We start from the raw sequence: 22789 nt of genomic DNA, 5'->3' as shown, positions 1-22789 counted from the left end.
AGCTGAAGAACAGAAAATCTCCCTTTATTTTCACCGATAACATGCAGCGGTTGATGCTCTTCAGCACTGTTTCAATGTAAGAACAGAGATACTGTTGTGGGAGCTTGTGAATAGATATTTGCTATTGCCTGAATCCTTCCAATCAATAGTGAATCAATAGCCCCTATTACAAAAGATCCTGCCCTGTGCAATGGCAGTGTCTGAGGTGCAGAGTTCTCTCTATGCAGAGACACAAAAACTATGGCTCTGGCCCAGAATTCATTGAAATCAATGGCACGCCTCCCTCTCGCAAGGCCATTAGTACTTTGAAAAGCCAAACAGAAGAGAGAACACATGTTCTAGCACTTGCCAAGCGGATATCACACATGTTGTCTTGGAACAGAGCCTGTGCATTAGTGCTTCCCATGGCTTGCAAGTACAGCATGTGCAAAACCAGACTCTTTAGCGTAGATATTGTTATTATAACAACAAGGAAAGCCCTCCGGTCATTCAGAGAATGCCTGATGTGAGAACACTGCACAAAATAAGTTAGCCTAATTACTCACAGTTTGGAGTTTCAGATGATAATCAACATCCTTCAGGCAAAGGCCTTGGTTTGCCTTTTAAATCAGCATACACACCACAGTTATAGCCCAACGTTTGTTTTCTTTTAGTCAATTGGTTGAATCAAGAGTCCCATGAGCAGAGTTCCACTCACCGAATGAGCCAGTGTGTTGTAGTGGTTGGAGTGTTGGACTGGAACTCAGGAGACCTGGATTCTAGTCCCCACTTGGCCATGAAGCTCTTTGGGCCAGTCACTGACTCTCAGCCTAACCTATCTCACAGGATTGTTTTGAGGATAAAATGGAGAGGAGGAGGGTCATGTATGGCACCTTGGGCTCCTTAGAGGAAAGGTGGGAAATGATTAGATAGATAGATAGATAGATAGATAGATAGATAGATAGATAGATAGATAGATGGGTCTCTCAGATTTCAGCTTCTCCATCACCCTGGCCCCCCTCCCCAGGTCTGCTCCAGAGCCCTGGGGGATGCTCTGCAGTAGGGGCTACAGAGGGGGAACACCCAAGTTCCATTCATGGAAGCCTTCACTGGATCCAAGCTCCTTCCACAAGTGGAAGGAACCATTCTGTGGATAGAAGGGCACCTTTGGATCCAACCCATTGCACTTGACCCATGCCATCTGAAAAGCCATCCAGATCCGTCTCAATTTGGGCACTGGGAATGGTTTTTCCAATCATTCCAATGTTGTGTGTGTTTTTTTAACCTCTCTCATCATGACTGCCAATAAGATGGCAGTGATGCATCTTGAAGATCTAGGAAGTACAAGACAAACATAAAGCATCTTTAAATCTACATTTATTAAATTTTCTGATCTCAGCATGGCTCATGATTTTAGAACATGGAATCACCCAGGATTTGGAACACTTGTCCAGGACTACCACTGATCACCCCAACAAGCTAGCCTGCCATATTTCCAGGTATGAATAGATGTATTTCTTAAAGTTACCTTCTCTGTGTATCAGTACTTACGTTTCTGAGCAAACACCATTACCACTGCTGAACCTTATATGGAAGTTCAGTTAAATGTCACCCATTCCCCAAACTTCCCAACACACTTAGCTATATTGTCTAAGGATGCTCAAGGATTTTGTTTGGTCTGTGTTTCAAAACAAAGCAACTAATCTGTACCTTCTGGACAAATGTGTGAATCAGAATGCAGATACCCTTTGAATTTTACATTTCTCTGAATTTTACGATGCAGATCTCAGCTTAAACTGCATATAAATGCATATTTTTAGGAGGAAATGCATTTAGAAATCCATATTTTGAGAGAAATAAGTTCAAATGTATGTATTTAAATATGCAATTTTGTTTAAAAGTGCAAATTAGTGTGGAAACAGAACAGGCTTATGAATTAACACATGCAAAACTGGCATGGGCCAGACACAGACATGGTTCACATGTAACAGCAGCAAATCATAGGTTAATTAACCCACAATTTGCCACGGTGCATGCCAGGCACATGCCATGGCCATTATGGACATTCAACCCCTAATCAGGGGTTGCTATGTGACATCTGAACTCGGACACTATAGTTGAATCACAGGTTAAAAAATCCACAGTTAACCTACAATTAGTAGTTAGGTTAACTGTGGTTGTTTAACCCCTTTTTAAGCTAGAATGCCCAGGTTTGGACTCCATGTAACAACTCCCAATTGGGAGTTGAATATTCAAAAAGGCTGTGGAATGCACCATGGTAAAACATGGGTCGATTAACTTATTACATTAATTAATTTGCCAGCATTACGTACAAACAGCCCCATAGATGGATCCGACCCTCCCTGCTATTTTCACACTAGAATGGCACAAGAACAAATGAATCAAGTATTACTACTAGCAAAAATGCCCCAACCACCATCAGTAAAGTTATGTACAGAAAGAGGTCTTGTATATTACAAGAACTGCAAGGAAGATGTGTATGCAAGCTTCTGCTTGTTCTTTGCCTTTGGCAGCCAGTCTGTTTCCTGTCAAAGTGGATTTGCCCAGGCTGCAACTTTGTCCCAAAGTGCAACATTTTACTTTTTTCTATAAGAACAAATGGCAATTGCTCAATTACACTGCAGGAGGAAGTAAATGGGTGCGACACGGAGGAGGGGACTAATCCTGACTCGTGTCCCTGTTGCCTCTAGACATTGTGAGTCACGCCTGGTGAGTAGCTGGTTTGGGGTGAAACATCCCAAGGGGTGAGGGTGAAAATGGTGTTCATCACCCAAATGAGTACAAGGTAGAAATAGGCCATGAGCATACAGAAGAATATGATAGCCAATCAAAGAGGCCAAAGGGCAAAATGGACATGCCAGAGACATTTGAAGAGGAACACCATGTATAGATGTTTCTATGCAAATGCTAAAAGTCTGAGCCAAGATGAAGTGCTTGTTTCTTTGTTATATCTGTATCTCACCTTTCCTCCTAAGAGACCGAAGCAGCTTACATAATCCTCTTCTTCTCTATTTTATCCTCACAACAACCCTGTGAGACAGGTTGGGCTGAGAGTCAGTGACTGGCCCAAAGTCACCAAGTGAGCTTCATGGCCAAGTGAGGACTAGAACCTGGGTCTCCTGAGTCCGCGTCCAACACTCTAACCACTACACCACACTGGCTCTCTTGGCCTTAAACAGAATGCTTGTCTTTAAAGAGGGCATAGATATAGCAAGCATAATGAAAAGCTGATAGAATGGAGAGAACCAGTGGAAATGGTCACCTCTGGATGCAAACTCTACAGGAAGGACAGGAAAGGGTGAACAGTGGGTGGTGTCACTTTGTATGTCAAAGAGGGTATAGTATCAAGCAGACTAGAAATCTCAAAAAAAGCAGTCTTCCCCACAGAATCACTAAGTGGGTGACCATACAGACCCCAAAAGTAATTTAGTACTTGGGATATGCTAGCACCCTCACCCCTCTGACCAAAATTATCAAGATGATCTTGAGATGGAGAATGAAATCAGGAACACATCCAAAGGAGAAAGTGTTGTGGCAGCCAGGGCCAAGTGCAAGATGTGAGTGTTGTTGAACTGACTGGAACATTGACTACAGAAGTATCCAACTTAATTAATATGCAAGAGGAAAATTGCAAAAGACGTCCAAGACAGTCACATTTGACTTCAAAAGAAGAATCTTATTTAAAAACAACAACAACATGGGCTTGACAAAAATCAAAAAGGAAGTTTAGGGAAAGTTAAGAGGGATTCATTTCTTCAGAATGCTTGGGGGTTTCTCAAAACCACAATAATAAAAGTTCAGCTAGAATGTACACCTCAGGTCAGGAAAGGTACCACCAAATCCAAGAGATCACCAGTGTGGTTAGTGAATAGTGTCAAGGAAACTATTAGATCAGCCTTCTCCAACCTAGCGCCCTCCAGATGCGTTGGACTACAACTCTCATCAACCCCAGCCAGCATAATTAAACTATGGAATTTGCTTCTACAAGATGCAATGACGACAGCCAACTTGGATGGCTTTAAAAAGGCATTAGACAGATTCATGGAGGATAATGGCTACCAGTCATCATAGCTGTATGTTGCCACCAGTATCAGAGGCAGTTTGCACCTGTATACCAGTTGCTGGGGAACATGAGTGGGATAGTGCTTGCACTCATATCCTGCTTGTGGACTTCCCATGAGTATGTAGTTGGCCTCTGTGGGAACATAATGCTGGACTAGATGGGCCTTTTCTCTGATCCAGCATAGCTCTTCTTACGTTCTTATCTACATAGTCCCAGACATAGTCCCATTGTCAATTCTCTTTTTTAGCAGAAGGTTGGGAAATGATAAATGTATTCATATGTATGTGTGGCACATATACTTATGGCTTATTATTTATTTCTAACCTATTCAAAAGCTCAGGTTGTGTCACAACACTGAATTTTGAATTAATCTGTTGTCTTATGATGGTTCTGTGTGTATTTTATAGACTTTCCTTGCTAAAGCTATAATAAATAAAGTGGGACACACAGATACATACAACTTTGGAAAAATATAAAAATAAATGCTATAAAATATACTGTATCTAAAATATTATAGTAAAACCCAAATAAGTCAGCCCAAAGCTAACTCCCTCCCCAGCTATAACCTATTCTCTCTAATTTTTCTTTCGTATTCTTTCCTTCCTTGCGTCAAGGTCAGAAATACAATATCCCACCATTCGGTTGCTATGGCCCAGCACCCACCAAGCTCATGTAAATATTATACAGTCACACTAGTTAGGTATAAGTAGTGCTCCAGTTTCTGCTTCTGATTTTACAAGCAAGTTTCCCTCTTTCCCAGGACAAAGGATTCCAAGCTGAGCCTTGCATACTACTATTTTTGCCTACTTATCTGGGGTGGGGGGAATCTTTGCATTTGAAAAGGTCATAAAACTGAGAATAAACTCTAAAAACCTTTGGACCAATGAAGTATTAAGAGGCCAAGCAGCTCAGGGAATAAATTTATTACACAACATAGCTGCTGATTCAGTTGCTCCATTACTAAAAAAGGGAAGAGCAAAGAACAACCTGCAGAATCCCTATAACTTCCCAGTTATTCAGAGGAAAGTCCTTTGGGAAACACTTAGGAGATGATGATAAATTCTTCTTGGGATACATCTAAAGATAGCAGAGCCTGCAACATACATGGCAGTTTGGGGTTCATGATCAGAAATGTGTGTTAAAACTTCTTTGCCAATTAAGCCTGAGCTCAACTTGACTGATAAAACCAGAAACAAAGTCCTTGTCGAAAGCAACAAAAAGATGGCTACTTAGTGAAACTCTCAAAGCTATCTATTGTCTGTCAGGTTCGCCTAACAGACTCTATGTTAGTGCACTTAAATGAATTGGATTCCTCCAAGAGAGGGAGCTCCCTTAAATTTAAGGAGTTTTAGCACATTGGGCGGGGAGGGGAGGGGAGCGGAGATGAAGCTCTTCCTTCACTGTTCCCCACATCCAAAACCACAGCTCAAACTTTGTGTGTGTATGTGTGTGTGTTTTTTATAAAAAATATTGAATTTCATCTTGCAGGATTATGGAGAAGACATTTAGGGGCTCCTTTCTGGGGGCAAAAACAAAGCAAAGCAGCTGGGAGGGATTAGGCCAGGCTGGTGTCTGCTTTTCCAAACCGATTCAATTTTGCTCCACAAGACATTGTATCTTAAGCCTTTTCAAAGCAAATAATTTTCATTTTACCATGGGGTAAGTGTTCAAAGTCTATTTATAGTGTGTTGGAGGCACCAGTTTTGAAAAACCAAAAAAAGGGGGAAATGCATAGTTTTCCCAACTGGGTTTCTACATTTGGAGGCTTTGGGAACACATGTTACAAGGGTGTGTGTTTCAGTGCACAGTGGGCTTCCCTTCTTAACACTGCATGGCTTGTTTCAAGACGGGGGAAATCAAAGAAAATTCACACTCACAGGCTGGCTGACTAGAACGTTGTTAGCTTTGAGGAGGATTCCTTCCCCTTGGACTTCAAATTAATAGCGGGACCTTTTTTATGGAAGAACCATAACGTAGGACCAGATAAGAGGAACTCAAGTGGTGGAGCTAAAAGGGGTCCCATATTGCTGTGATCATTTCTATAGCCCTTTGCATTTCCATCCCCCTCAGCTATATATGCATATGGGCTTAGCTATAATTGAGAAACTTGTGCAATCAGGATTCCAGTCGCATGGAATCCCCTGGGTGTGTACAGCTGTGTACACATAGGTACCTTTTGCATGCACTCCTCTGAAAGTACGTAGTTTGGGGGCATGGCCAACAGGCACAGCCCCACTCCATTCTCACATGTTCAGTGTACATCAGAAGCTGCCTTATACTGGGTCAGACCCTTGCTTCATCTAGCCCAGTATTGTCGACACTGACTGGCAGCAGCAGCTCTCCAGGCTTTCAGGCAGAAAATTCTCCAGCTCTACTTGGAGATGCTGGGGATCGAACCTGAGACCTTCTGCATCCAAAGCAGCTGCTCTGCAACTGAGTTAGTGGAAAGAACTAAAGACATGATTTAAAGAGGTAAAAAAAGAGGTTTGAAGAAGCTAGACATGAGAAAAATTGGTAGATGCATATATAATAAGTGATGGGCAAACTTACCCCAAGTGAATGCGCTATTTACTTGGAAAGTCCATGCGAATTCATCCATGTGAGCTTGGACAAGAGTTCCCCTTTCATACGAAATCCCATTCTGTGTATACGGGTTTTTGCACATGCACAATATCAAGGTCCATCTTGGGAACTGTAGTTTGGAATCGCGTAGTGCAGCAGGACATCAGGCATCACCATGCTATGTGCCCCCTTTCTGAATGGTTGTTTTCACATAGCCTGCCTGCATGATGATGTCATGTGGGGCACCTCTACACCAGCCTAAAATCCTGCATTTAAAACGGGGCTTTCTGCTTCCATTTAAATGCAGGATCACAACCATTCCTTTTTTCACCTGCTTCCTTTCCCCCCTCCCCTTTCCTCCTCCTTCTCCCCGTATCTTCCATGATCTTTCATTGATCTCACTCCTCTTCTTGCCGCAAGCGGAACACGATGGGGTAATTTGATGGCTCATTATCTGCAATCTATTTAAAAATGGAACAAAGGGCATTTAGTGCAGGAGACGCCTTGAATGATCACGGCATCATGTAAAGAGCCCGCAAACTTCCGTGAGGGAGCAATCTCAATCGCAGGATAAAAGCTCTGTGTGAAGAAAGCTGTGATGTTTACTCACCATCACCAATCACCAGTGTGAAGACGTACCTGTAGTCATCCTCCTCTCCTTGGAGCCAGAGGTGAGATGGCAGCAACAATAAGAGATGTAGCTAATGAAACTGCTTCAAGTCAGTTTTTGGGTGGGTCCAGATGGTAGGACAAGTGAAAATTTAGGAGAGGGAATTTGTGTACTACTTTACTGTGCATGTTCCAAAGCTCACAATCAATTCTGCACTTAATAGTGTATTCATAATATATCAATCCAGGCTTGCCACAATGATGAGGATTACGAATAGATGAGTTTTGATCAACAAGCCAACTAATTACAAAATCAGTACATTTAGTTTTAATATGTAGCAATTGCAAGTAGAGCATTCAGACACAAAGTGCTTCACATTCACTATCTCAGTAATCCTTACAACAACACTGTAAGGTAGGCCAGTATCACTTTCTCCTATATTGTACATGGTGTGGGGGCTGTGACAGAGATATAGTTATTTTTATAAGACAATATACAGAGTCCAAGGACTTTCAGCTAGAACTGAACCAAAACAGGGAGGAAGGACACTTTTTGTGGAAGTGCCCATGAAAAGAACCTCCTCTCAACAATCCTTTAGGGATGCAGAAATAGGGGTGAAAGTGTTCATTAACTTCATGGGGCATTGTTAACCTTGACAATTATACTCCTGAGCCAAATCTGATTGGGTGCATAGCACTGTGATATCATCTTGCTTACTCAGTGACTGGCTGAAATGATGCAATGAGAGGGAAGAAAATGGTACCTCAGGAGAATGGTGGAACACAACAGCTGCAACAAGCTACACACATGCACACAACTGCACATTGTGGGGGTGGGTGGGAGGGAAGACTTTGGAATCCTTCCAAAACCCTTTTCACCCTGAAAATTTTCGCAAGAAAACCATCAGTGCAGGTCTAGCAGAGAGCTCCTGGTTCGTAGAGCCACTCTGCCCTCATAATCTAGTATTTGTGGCAAACACCAGAAAATGGGGAAGTTGATCAAATGTCTTCTCTCATTCAATGCCTCATTAGTCAGGGATTGCAGTGCCAATGCACACCTCAGCTAAAGAGCTGTTGACACCTGTAGTTTACGCCAGAACAGGAAAACATCTGACACCCAGTCTCAACTCAAATGTTCTCTGAACACAGAGGCAGCGTGAACACAGAGGCAGAGACACTTTTAAAAATGTCACCGTGGACTGAATGTAAAGACAGTGATGCACCTGATGTACACAGATTCCAACGGAGCCTCTGAAAGGCACAGCAGTAGCATGCAAAACTGGTCAACAGCTATATAGTGGAGCACTCAGACAACCCACTGTGTCACCTCCATATTCAACAAACTGCCTGCCCAAACCGCTGTTGCTTAGACATCAACCTGGCAGGGGCTGTGTATCTCAGCCCTGACATTCAATACCAAGCAGCTGGCTAGCAACAGGGCAAAAGGAAGGAGGCAAACACCAGCGAACAATTCCAGCAGGAACAGGAGCTAAAGCAAGTGAAGAGAGGAAGGAGTGTTTTTAGCCACTCGGTTAAGTCATTTGGAAGCTAGGCTGCGTATCGGATCTTTGGTGTTGGGATGGGTATGGATGTAGCTCAGAGGAAGCGTGCATACTTTGCATGAAGAAGATCCCATGTTCAGTCCCTGGCACCTCCTGGGAGGGCTAGGAAAGTCCCCGGTCTGAAATCTTGGAGACCCACTGCCAGTCACTGACTCCACTGCCTCCCTGTACATGGGAGGCTGCCTTATCCTGAGTCAGACCTGTGGTCCATCTAGCCCAGCACCATCCACACTGACCAGCAGCAGCTCTCCAGGCTTTCCGGCAGAGTCCTTCCCAGCCCTACCTGGAGATGCCGGGGATCCAACCTGGGACCTTCTGCATGCCAAGCAGGCACTCTACCACTGAGCTATGGCCTTGGCATAAGGTAGCTCCCTATGTTTCTAGGAGAGACCGAGGTAGCTGGGTAGCTTTGGAGAAATGATCAGAGATGTGAACAAATCTCAGGCCACTCAAGGTGGCCATAACTCCAATTCCCATGGACTGCCCCAGATGAGAAGCCTTCGTACCACGGACATTGCTCTAAAATGCTTAGTGTACCAAATCATTGCTGGAGTGAGAGTAGACGATTCCCTTCCATGCCTGTTTTATTTACAATGGCTTTGTTCAGTGGAGGCTGATGGCTCCAATTTTGGTGAGGCTGTGATTGCATTCTGGGTTTTAGTCAGAACCAGCCAAAACCCTAAAGGAGCTGTCCAGGGTGCTGAACCCTACCCCCCAAATGGGGTCAGCACCTTGGATAGCTCCTTTAGAGCTCTGGCTGGTTCTGACTGAAACCCATAATGGAAGTACAGCCCCACTGAAATCGGAGCCACAGCCACAGTGGTACAGCTTCCACTGGCTTTGTTCAAACCTCCCTTAAAAGAAAGGCGGCCCATGAAGGCAGGATAGCTTGCCCATATTTGTGGGCGTGCTATATGCCAGCCAATTGCGGTTCATGATCTGAAATCTGGCAGGGAGACAGCAAGCCCACACACATGCCACTGATTTCCACAAGCCTTCTACCCCTGTGAGATAGAAGGAACGTGGGTCCCAAGGAGGGCTTCATCCCATGTTGCATCATCTACTTAGTGTGGGCCTGGGGGCACATAAAGACATAATGCCTGGTTTACACATAATGCCAATTCATGGGCTAAACTGCTTGCTCGCCACTTCTGCTTTGCATCAGCTTGCCGAAACAACTCAAGGACACCCCGTTCTTGGGTTGTTAGTCATGTCAACTGAGCCCCCCACTCTGGGTTGTGAATTAAACAGCCCAGAGATTTGGGTGCTGTTACACTTGGCTCTGTGCTGGAAGAAAAGGTGTGTGGGCCTCCTCCTCCTGTTACAGCCACCCCTTTCCTTCACTTAACTCACCACTCCTAGAAGAACTGTGCCCACAGAGCTTTCAGAGGCCTAGCTTGTCCAGTCATTCAGATGAAAGCAAGACCCAGCCTAGAAAAAGGATTCAAAGAGAACACAGTATGAGGACTGTGTGGAACATGTCAGCGAAGCTAAGGAAAGTCTCTCACCTTTGTGGACGAGCCCTGGTGGCTTTCACACTTGGCTCTGCGCTGCAGGAGAGACAGAAGGCATGAAGCTTGATATGGAGCTGTCAGATGCCTAGTTTGTCCTGTCCCGTTCGGAACCTTCTCAGGAAGACTTGGGTTGGAAAAGATTATTTGAAGAGAACACAGTTAGTAAATGGTGTGAGCTCATCCACCAATTGCAGGAAAAAGATGAAGAAGCACCTGAGTGCTAGGAACTAGACCAGAGGAACATTCCTTTAAGGCTCTCCACTTTTCAGGAAGCGGGAGGAGCCTGGGAGGCGTCATCTGGACCACAAGGGATATAAAGCTTCCATTTTGCTCCAGTGGCCAAACATTGTCTGGGCAAGTCACAAACTCAGAGATGTCTGAAGTCCTGAGACTCGCACCTGTCTACAGCTGGGTCTGTCATCCTCAGGCACCACTCTGTGCCCCGTGGGCTTCCAGTTGTGGTCAGGACTGGATATATGAAGTGATTCTACACTCACAATGCAGAATGGTGTATTCTGTTCAATACCACATAGAGCTGTACTGAAAACCACTCTATAAATATTTTCTTTCACCCCTTTAGAAAACCAGAACAATTATAATTCCATTATGTTTTTGATTAGGGATAAGTGAACAGGCAATTTTCATGATCACTGAGATTCTTCAAACTCCACCTTGAAGCTGGGATCATGCTCTGTGTTCTGTTGCACTCTGGTTTTTGTTTTGTACAAAGCGGAAAAGTGCACATTTCGAATGGGGAAAACGCACACTTTTCAAAAGTGTGCACCTAAATGTGCACTTTTCCCCATAGACTACAGTGTGAAAATGCGCATTTTTCAAATGCAAATGCAAATTTGGGGAAATGTGAGCTTTCCCCCAAAACACTCACATACGTGTTCGCGTTCGGAGTTACGAACAGGGCAAATTCAAGTCTAAAATGAACCACAATGAAATTCTTATGCATCCCTATGTTGGTTGGATCTCATGACTACATTCCTAGTGGCCATTGGTGGAGGTGTGGAATGATGGGAGTGATCCATCCATATAGTAAGTACTGTCGTTCCATCCCTCTACATGGGAAGGCTGTTAATTTCAGTGGTATCCCCATGATGAGTGTAATGTGTCTCTTGGCCCAGACTTGCCATATTACCCACTTGAAAGCCATTTCCTTCATGCCTGTAGTTGCTTCACAACAAATCTGGGCCACAACACCACAAATGATGAAATACCAGGGCCAATAATATTTCTACAAGGTTGAAATGGGGCTATTATTTTCTTATTATATATAGCCCTAAACCCCATTGATTGGCATTATGATTGGCATTAAAATGAAAAAGAGAGCAATTGCCTACTATGTATGCCTACCTCTATCGGCTCAGGATTCAAGGGAACTATGTGAAACATCATCATTGTCTCAAACAAATCAGTAAGATCTATCCATGAACAAAGAACAGTGGTACTGCATGAAAGTAAGAATGGAATCACTAGGCTTTATCCGAAGGACGGGTAAGATAAGAAAAGGAACATTCCTTGATTATGGAGGGGTGATGAACTTAGTCCACGCAATCTTTTTTTCTTTCTTTCTTTTTTTAAGTTAGTGGTTGGGTAGTTTGTTTGACAAGGATTGTGAGGGTGAAATGAGTGAGGCAAAGAATCAAGGCTGGAGACTTCAGAGAAAGATAGCAGGGGGTAAGGCGTTTTAAGGCATGTTTAAAGCTTTAGTAATTTTAGTTACAAGTTACTGCTAAGATTTAGTATTTTTATAGCACACGTCTTAAGTGTTCAAAGAGCTTCACACACATTATCTCAATAAACCTTGCAATAGCCCCATAAGGTAGGCCAGTATTGTTAGCTCCCAGGCATGGCTGAAGCTAAAGTAACAATGCTTTTTCTAAAGCCATATTCTCAGTTCATGACTGAGGCTGTAGTTTATAAGTATGCAACACAGTGGCTACAATTCCATTCTCCCTAAATTATCATAATTTAGTTTTAAACTGGAAGATGGGAGAGAGTACATCAAAAGGAGCCATTGTTTGGATTTTGGAGAGTCTTTCATATGTACACAGATCCCCATTGATTTTATTGTAACGTGATGTGAATGTGCCATACGATAAATAAATAAAATACAGATCCCCATTCATTTCAAGGGAGAGCAACAATATGCACACTAAAAGAAATGTGCATATGGATTGGCTCCATGACAGTGAATTCACTGAATGGAGAACCATTAATCAGGGCATGGAAGCCCACATGTGTATATGAGCTCTCATACCTGGAAGACATGAAAGAGTCAGAATACTTACTTATTTGAAATTATTTAGTAATATTTCTTAAATATATTTCCAGTGCCTGCTCTGTTGTTTGGAGCACTACTCCCAGGGCCTAAGAACACAGGCTACACAGAATCTAAAGAGAATTTCTAGATTTTGAATCTAGGAAAACCATCAACAGTTTGAACAACACAAATCCTGCATCTTTACCATCCACCTGATCACATTCGTGCGGATGCTTCTCTTCCCCTCCCCGCAACTTAATCACAAACAACAACACAGACAAAAACCCTGTAGCTCATATGAAAGTGGGTATCTGAGCTGGTTTTGTGAGTCCGGGGGCATTGTTAACGCCAAATGTTTAAAAATCCTGAGTCAGGCCTTCAAATATCATGAGGGTAGTTATAGCAGTACTGAGAGTTTTCAAAACTAATAAACCCTTTTTCCTCCCCTTCAGATTTGCCTTATACTTCTTACAATATTTAGAGAGCCCTGAAGTCTCATTTGCAAGCTTTTCTTGGAAAATATGAGGATTAAATGAGCATTTGGAATAAAACATCAAATCCCCTCAGTGGAGGCAGATGGGGTTTTTAAGATGGTTGCCCCAAAGGGGAGGCTAATGCTTTAATAGCTCCATGGCAGAGGGAAGTCAGGAAGGGCAGATTCCAAAGGACTAGAGTGATGGAAGAAGCTGAACCTCTCTCCTTCTGTGCCTTACACCTATCAAGAGTTACAGAAGGTCTCTTCAGACCAAAGGATGGAAAACCTAACTTTTAGGATAATAGGATCAATGAGAAAAGTTGTAACCACTGGCAATAAATGGCTGCTGGCAAGCTCCCCATATTGCCCCAGGCCATGGTATGTTGTACAGATAGTCACTGGCCTGGTTCACACATAACATTAACCTATGGTTTATTTAATCTATGGCTCGTAGCCCTACTCAGGGTTTGTCTGGCAGACAATCAAACAAACCATGATTGTTTTCTCACTCCCTGAGTTGTTTATTTCCTTCCTCCTTTGCCCACTCTCTCCCTGTATCCCAAATGCCTTTGTGGTACTGGAGTACTGGCATGTAGAGTGACTGGGGTTTTTTAAACCACTTTCGCTCACCACCTTTGTAGCCTGGTGAAACAACCCATGGTTTGGGATCACACGTAATGACAACCCATGGTTTAAACAACCCAGAGTTCTTAACCCAACAATAAACCATAGGTTCTCTTCCTAGGTTGTTTGTGGTTAACAAACCATGGTTTGTAAGCATGGCCACATTCACAAATCACAACAACCCCAAATTCAACAACCCATTCGACATAACACTAATGTGCCAACCAGGTCAATGAGATTGCCAACCTTATTCCTGAGTTCCCATTTATGTTTGACAGTGAGATTTTACAGTCATCATGCAGGGAGATTACCACTTCCACATTTGGAGAGAATCTCATGTGAATATTCCACATATCAGAGAGAAGCCTTGAAAATGTGCGTTCTCTCTGATGTGACTTTTCCATATACAGCAGAATTTTCACATGGAGGTCCTTTCAAACAAGTGACTCCACAGATAAAAACTGAGGACTAGCACCCATGTGAGAACTGCACCCCCTCAAAATTGCACAAATATACTAGCCCACAGTGACAGTGTGGAGGCTCCTCACTACTTTCATTAGTAGTCTGGAACAAGTGTTTGGTGAGTAGGAGTATCGTGAACTGCACACCTGTGGGAGTTGAGAAATCCCTTACACAGAGTCTTTCATGCTCTGACTACAACTCCCTCTCTGGGCAATACCACAGAGTTTCTACACTGCCACCAGCATCCCATAGACCAGATTTCCCTAATGTGGTGCCTGGTCCCGATGAGAGTTGAAGTCCAAAACATCTGGGGCACCAAGTTGGGGAAGGCTGCAATAGGCCGTAGAGCAGTTTCAACATGGTGGAGTAGACTGAGCTGAAAGACAGTGACCCGCCCAAGGCCATCCAATGAGCCCTGAAGAAGGATCTGAATCTGGCTTTCCTTCAGCTAGACCCCATGTTCTAGATGCTTTACCACACTGGTGCTCTAATGGGGAGAGGTACTCTGTTCTGCTTCTTTAAGTGTCTCCACAGCCCAGATAGTTGTTCATTTGCCATATCATGCAGGAACAGTTGCTAAGTGCCCAGGGGTATTTTACATTTTCCCAGTAGTAGCTCTCATCCTACCCCACAGAAGTGCCCATACTCTCTCTGTGGTGTCAGAATCCTAACAAGTCACTTGCTGAGGGAAAGTCTGTTTCTGGTGACATAGGATGTAATCCTCTGTATTTTTGGACAGAAAAGAGTCCTACAACACAGCATTCCCCAGCCAGCATGGGGAATGCTGGGAGCTGTAGGACTTTTTTCTGTCTAAACATGTGTAGGATTGTGCTCTTAAACAATTACCTCTGCATATTAAGGAGAAAGGGTGTCATTTGGGGACAGGAAAATGTGGGGGCTCCTGCTTAACGTTAGAACTGTCTCCTGCAGTGGTCATTCCACCTGGTAATTATGTAAGAATTGGTACCTGAATTTGCTTTGAACCCCTCCCCTCCACTTTGTTCCCCATTTTGTATCATGTCTATTAATTATAAATGAGCGGACTACGTTACTGTTAGATTTAAGGAGAAGTGTTGGTATCCTCCATAGAAACTTGCAATGCATAGAAACATGCATAGAAACTAGCTCATTTACTTGTGTCAATTCTGCAAGGCTGTCTCTTGCCGTTTTAAGGCTGTGCCTAGTAGAAGGGCACAGTCAAAATACCGGAAAAGAAAAGATTACTTACAGGCCACAGTAAGAGTAAACTCTGTGCGTCAGAGAAGTTGTAGGGCCAGGGCTGGTGGAGGGAAGGATTGCAAAGCACAACTTGTTCTTGTAAACGGTTTACAAAATACTAGGTAATAGTATGCTTTCACGCAAGCTGTGGGCACCCATGCACAGAGCTGTTACTTGTGCCTCTGCAGTTAACATCTGAGAATGAAATAAATGCATGGTATGCAGCACCGTAAATAAAAGGGAAGGATCTTTTATGCTGAAAAGATCTGGAACAAAAGAAAAGCTCTGCTAAAAACAGGACGATGACAGAAGGCATAAGCTCTGCCATGTTTCCTTTCAGTTACAGGGGAAAATACAGTAAAGCAATTTAATGAAAACACTTAAATAAGCAAACAGGAAAGTTAATTGAACCCATATGTATCAGGAAGGAAATCTAAAGTATACTGATTCATTAAGTTTTATATAACTGTAAACCCCTAGTACCCAAGAAAATGCAAGAAGCCATGATGAAGTGCCAGCTAGGAGGAGGCTGTCTACCAAACTCCCTTGAAACTGGTTTCCTTTGGACTAGAGCAAGTGGTTTTCATGAGTACTGCATACATTTAGATTCATCACCCATTCCAGGTGCTTAGAACTAGAGAAAAACTGTATCCCCCCCCCCCCCCCGCCCATGAAAGTGAGCAACAGACTTGGATTGAGGGTTTTTTTTAAAAAAAAGATTTTCATTTAGTCAACATTCCTACTGATATCAATATCCACAGATTTCTGCCAAAGCCAGACTGAGGGCTGATATACATTGCACCCACCATCGCAATGAAGTCTGCATACTCTCGGGTTAAACGCAATCGCATTAAAACGTGATTATCCACACTCACCCCATTTCCCTGTTCCAGTACTTCGTCGAATGCGCAAGCATGGTTCACACTCCAGCACCACGCTGTTTTCCAGCTCTCCAGCAAGGCAGCTCTCATTGGAGGAGCGGCAACTCTTCCTGTGTTAGCCAATCCCCTGCCCACCGTCCCTCTCTTCCTCTATTCCTGTGTGCATGTAGGGATGGCGTGAGCATCCTGTTGGGTCTCGGAGCCCGGCAAGAAGTTGCCACTCCCCCCCCCCGACACCAGTTCCCTCAGCAAGAAGAGAGGAAGAAGGCAGCGCCTCTCGTCCTCCCCCCATCATTGCTACAGCGGCAGTGGTGCAGGAGAGGCTGGTCATTCTCTGTAAGTTTTCCTGGCCTTAGGGGAAACAACCAGTTTGTCCCTCGCTGCCACTGCTGTAGCAGGTAGGGGTGGAGGGAAGAAGGAGGCACCTATCCTCTTCTCCCCTCACACCTGCTGGAGGCCAGGGCGAGAGGCTGCGGGGCGTCTCCCGATGCTCTTTTCCCCATGCCAGCCCTTGACAGCCGGCGTGAGGAAGAGGGGCAGCGGCGGCAGCACCCAGCGCTCGGGTTTGGGGGAGCTGCTAGAGTCTTCGAAACTTCGAAGCTTCAAAGATTGCCCTGTCCACCGCTCATGAAATAATGCTAAAATTGTCCACAGACATTTTTATTGATGTTAGTCCATGAGTAGTGATGATTGTCTGCCTGGATATGTGTATGTGTTTCTTTCTGTGCTGCAAGTGTGGGGACCCTGAAAAAAATTACGCTTGCCTGGGCTTGCCCCCAGAGAAATTGGGCTGGAGAAGCTACAATTCTTCAAAGATTTGAAGATAATGCCTCAATTAAAAAACAAAACAAAAGCCAAAGCAGAGGATAGAAGGAGGTAAAACTTAGTGTCATTTGAAGGGAAAGAACAACCCCCTGCTCAGTGCAGGAAGCCTGATTCCCAGGCGGTCTCCCATCCAAGTACTAACCAGGGCTGACCCTGCTGAGCTTCCGAGATCAGACAAGAGCAGGCACATCCAGCCCTTTGCTGGTTGATGAAGAAACTTTGAGTGCTGAGGAAGCTATGCAATCAGTATCCAGAAGACCACATGGGAACATTGAGAGCTGTGATTGGACAGGCGGGAAATACAAACACCGCCATATATGGGCAGGCGTGGGAGGGGACTACGACCTTATATGGTGACGAACACGGAAGAGCAGAGCACATGAATGGGAAATACTGAAATATCAGGGTATTGAAAGCGGTAGCAGGGAAGCAGGAAATTGCGGTTCCAATATGAGGCGGGGATGGCGTAATGTGAAAGATGGGGGGGGCGAAACCTCATTGGAAGCATAAAAAAAGTAAGTGTAGGTCAGCCCTGAGTAAAAACTTCAGTCTTCTAGCACTAGTTAGTACGTGAACCACCTCATTCTGAACCAGCTGAAGTTTCTGGGCTGTTTTCATGGGTAGCCTGTTGTAGGAGTGTAGTTGAAGTCTTCTCCAGAAGTTATCAAGGCAAGATCCCCAGCTCCTAGATAAGAGAGCAGCTGGTAACAAAACACTCCGGAAGACTGCTGCCACCCAGGCAACCATCAGTAGAGCCTAATACCTTTTTCATGTGAGTGGGTACATGTGTCCAAAATGCACACACACATACACATGCTGCAGGAGTGGGACTGCAAACGTAGGTTTACCATAAATTATACCAATTCCACTCAACCAATGATTATTCTGTTGTTAACTAAGTGCTATGGATTCCTTCCTTTATTATTATTTTTTAAGGAAAAAAAACATTTAATTTCCAAATCAGAATTCTGAGTACATTTAGCCACGGACTCATCCTTTCCAGCTGATGCAAAATATAAAGTTCTAATTCAACTGGGTTTTGTGGAATCTTAGTGTTCCTCGGAAGCTTATCAGTGATTCCTCAAATGAATAGCAATGGTGGACAAGCTTCCTGAGAAGACAACACGTCCACGGTTACCAGTGTCCCCCTAAAGTGCACACCATCTCTCAGGACTCATGGAATAATGGTGAAGCCCCACCAGCCCAGTCAGTACTCTGTGTGAACTGCACACCCAAGTAAATGTCCCAGAATCCCCTGCAACACACAGGGTTTCCATTTCAGATACACAAGGGGTTCTCAGCAGACATACACACAGAGATTCCTTGAAAACTACTATAGTAATTAATCTTCTATAATATCACAGCATTCATTTCCATTAATACTCCATTTTTCAATCCCACTAAATCAACATTTTGAATAGAGCAGAAACATTTAAGGGATCCAATGGGTTTTGTGGATATTTCACAGATTCTTGGTTTCGGTGTAACATGCCAATAACTTCCACAACACAGGACATCCAAAACAAGGGAAAGAAGGGACCAGAAAACCAGAAAAATGCTTTGGTTCTCCCCATACCTTTTCCTATGTACACTGACCACCTGTCATTGAAAGTACCCTTCATCATGCTTATCAACCCTTTATACAATGAGCATCTCTACACGAGCCTAAAATCCTGCATTTAAAAGGGGGCTTTCTGCTTCCATTTTAAATGCAGGATCATGACGGACTCTCTTTACATGTGCTTCCTCCCCGCCCCCTTTCCCCCTCCTTCTCCTCTAATCTGAGTCGTCCATATGTTTCATTGATCTCGCTCCTCTTCTTGCGGCTTTTCCTTTTCATAGAAGGAACTCAAGAGGAACACAAGCGGGCTAATTTGATAGCTCCAATCTATTTAAAAATGGTATAAAGGTCATTTAGTGCAGGAGATGCCCTGGAGGTTGACGACTTCATCTAAAGGGCCTGCAAACTTCTGTGAGTGAGCAATCTCAATAGCAGGATAAAAGCTGTGTGTGAAGGAGCCCACAGCCTCACCTGGATTTGATGAAAAAGAGAGGTAGAGCTGAGTGTCATCCACATATTGATGGCACCACAGCCCACATCTCCGGATAACCTCCCCCAGCGGTTTCATGTAGATGTTGAACAGCATAGGGGATAGAATAGAGCCCTATCGAACCCCATGGCATAGTTGCCAAGGCACAGAGCAATAATCCCCCAGCACCACCTTCTGGAATTGACTGTCCAAGAAGGAGCGGAACCACTGCAACTCCCAGCCCAGACACCCTCTCCAGAAGGATACCATGGTCGATGGTAGTGAAAGCCGCTGAGAGATGGTTGAAAGGCAATTCCAGGCATTCTTAGATGACATGATGATCTGGATCCATTTCAGTCTGGTTGCTGATCTGCTTTTGGCACTGAAAGAGCCTTGACCGCTCTGATGGACAACCTATGCCAGTAAAACAACAGGGGGAGGGAGACCCTGTTAATTTATTTAGACCCTTTGATGCCTTTTGATATGTCATCCTTCTGTTCAGGATGGGCGTTGAAGGCACTCTGCTCCAGTCGGGAGGCAGGGCAACTTGACCTGGCCCTGTTCCTGCTCACATGGTTCTCATAGCCACCCAGGGCTCTCTTCGATGAAAGCAGCAGCTCTTCCTTCCTATTCTCTCAGAGCCACGTGTGGATGTTCTGCCACAGGTGCAAATAAAAACATGTCCCTAAAGCCCACATTATAGCAGTTAGGATAACTTATTCTGTCTTTTGTCATGGACACAAAATCTTCCTTTTCAGCAGATTATATATTCCTTAGCTTAATTTGTGACGTAGACCTTTTTGATTTACCTCTTGTCTATGTCCTTCAAATGCGAGTCTTCAGAAACAGTGCTAGAGATATGCCTATCAGTACAATGAAAATGCCTTCTGTGTTCAGCACCATTTCCCAGTTTTAAACTGGTACTTACCGAGAGGCAAAGATACTAACATCTAAGTATTAATACTGTGCTCTCCTCCAACCTTGATAATTGGTTTGCTGCCCTACCAGAACATTTGCCAAGAATGGCAGGCAACAGCTTAAAGCCGATTTACCCTAAGCAAGTCCTCATCAGGATTTGATTGGTAAACATTTAACAAGAGAACTCCCTGTCCTCTCCTGGTACATATTAAACTAATGCCTTTATTTTAACAAGGGAAACTGTTTCCTCAGGCCTCTGTTCAGTTTGAGCCCTGCAAAAGACTTAAGCGAGAGTGAAGTTTCTGGGGGTGTTGCAATTCAGTGGGACAAAAACAAAAAACAAAAAATGGCTGTAAGTCAACCACTCGCAGCCGGAAGTTGGGGACATCCCTCAGGCTGAAGTCACATGAATGTGTCCCTCCGCCAACCCTTGATAAAGAACGCAAGCAAACTTGATAGCATTTTAACTCATTTCTGATTCCCAGCTTTCCCCCACTCTCCCACTCTATGTGCGAAGCCAAATATTATTACTAGTAGACGACTCCATTACAAACTGACTTGCTACGATTAGACAGTTTTGCATATATCCAGTCACAAACATGTCATATTCACCAGCCCACTGGATGACAAGCAGCCAGTGTGGTGTCATGGTTAGAGTGTTGGACAGGGACTCAGGCGACTCAGGTTCAAGTCCCCATTCGGCCATGAAGCTCACTGGGCGACTTTGAGCCAGTCACTGGCTCTTAGCCTCACCTACCTCACAGGGTTGCTGTGAGGACAGAATGGAGAAGAGGAGGATTATGTAAGCCGCCTTGGGCTCTTTGGAGGAAAAGTGCAATATAAATGTTCTAATTAATTATGTATTTAATTGTTCACATACTATGACATTTTTTTTAAGCTCCACTATCTGGGAAAATCAACATGTTCCAGAAAAGCATGCCATTCTTCACAATAACCAGTTTCATCTTCCGATGACCCCTATATCCATTTTAGCTTGTCTTTTTATCCATGTAAAGATTATATTTGTGATCTGGTTTTACCAACAGCACTATCCATATGCATTCTCTGTCTTATATTAGCTTCATAACAAAACAAACAAAAAGAGCAGTGATGCGCGAGAAAAAAGAAACATCCTTGTGCCCTCCAGATTAGATTATTTCTTCAAATAGTTGTGTGTTATATGAATTCAGAATTCAGTTTGTGATTCTGAAGAATTAATGCCAGCCCTGTAATTTGAAATTAATAAATTACTGTGAAGGAGCAGACTGACAGATCTGCATTCAAAACTCATCCTGTTCATAAGGCATTCATAAGGCAAGAATCATTTTCTTATTTCTCTTCGTAGCAATAGTGGATGGGAAAATTATTCCCATTGTGCAATGAACTCCAGGTTTCCTGTCCTAGAAAGTCAATGGTCTGAGGCAGTATACAGCTGTGTCATTCTGCGAGTGTAAATGATGTTGTGCTAGCGGAAACTAGGTTCCAAATTATGTGCAAAAGGAGAATCCGGTTAAAGTTATGTTTGCACATTATGTTTGCACAACCTCTTCTGCAACTGGTTGTGCAACCAATTGTGCATTATGCATGCAGAACCACTTGTGCAACTGGTTGTGTGTTACATGTGCACAGCTGCTTGAGCAAGCATAAATACAACCACTTGTGCAATGGAAAGATTCAGCATATCTCCACTAGCGTTAATTAAGCTTGTGGAATGACACCATTGGATACTACCCCTGGTTCAGACGTAATGCTAACCCAAGGTTTATTTAAACCATAGCTTGTTGCCCTCCTCAGGGTTTGTTGAACAAACCTGTGGGTTGTTTTCTCAGTCCCTGAGTTGTTTGACTCCCTTCTCCTTCACCTACTCCCTCCCTGTATCCCAAGTGCTTTTGCAGCACTGCAGTGCTGGCATGTAAAGAGACTGGGTTGGGTTTTTTTACCACTCTTGCCTAATTCCCCTGTAGCCTGGCAAAACAACCCATGAACAACCCACAATTCTGGTTTCTCACATAATAACAACCCATGGTTTAAACAACCCACAGTTCACAACCCAACAACAAACCATGGATTCTCCTCTTGGGTTGTTTGTCATTAACGACCATAGTTAACCCATAGTTCTGGGTTTGCACTTAACAACAACTCATAATTCAACAAACCATGGTTAATTAAACTATGGTTTGTTGTTATGTGCAAACCAGGTCAATGGCTGAGCTAGAATTTGGGGCCACACATTCCAAATCTAGTACAAGAGCAAGCCAAATCAGATTTTTTAGCTAGTCAGTTGGTAATTCTACCTCCCCTCCACAACAAAAATTGTGGCTATCACTAGGTTCAGAGCAATCCAACTAGTACACAGAACTCAGCAAGAAGACTTCTTCTGTTTCCATAATTTCTCAAGTGGTAATTTTCAGTTAGTTAGTTAATAGTTAGTTAGTTATCTTTACTGCCTTAGTAAAGATGACTGGTTGGGGCTGCTACAGGCTTTAGTAAACACATCAATGGTCAGTTGTGTGTGTGTTCCATATCACCCTTGCCTTTTGAAACTCTACTGCTAAAAAGGAGCAGAGATGTTAGCGATGATTAGGTTTGATGGCTGGAGTTGTCTTCCCTGGTAGAGCCAGCCTATAAAGGAGTGCTCTGGTCCTTATGCAGCAATGGGTTCAAATCCCCAGTGGGGCTCATTGAGAGATAAGGGGTGATTGTACCTTTCAAAATAGGGGACAGGCCATAGTCCTGTGCTCAGAGCTCATGCTATGAACACAAAAGGTCCCAAG

Source organism: Heloderma suspectum, chromosome 2 (genome assembly GCF_057233095.1).
Source record: "Heloderma suspectum isolate Gila_16-S chromosome 2, 16-S_ref, whole genome shotgun sequence".
In the NCBI taxonomy this organism is placed as follows: domain Eukaryota; kingdom Metazoa; phylum Chordata; class Lepidosauria; order Squamata; family Helodermatidae; genus Heloderma; species Heloderma suspectum.
Note: the sequence above shows the minus strand (reverse complement) of the source record.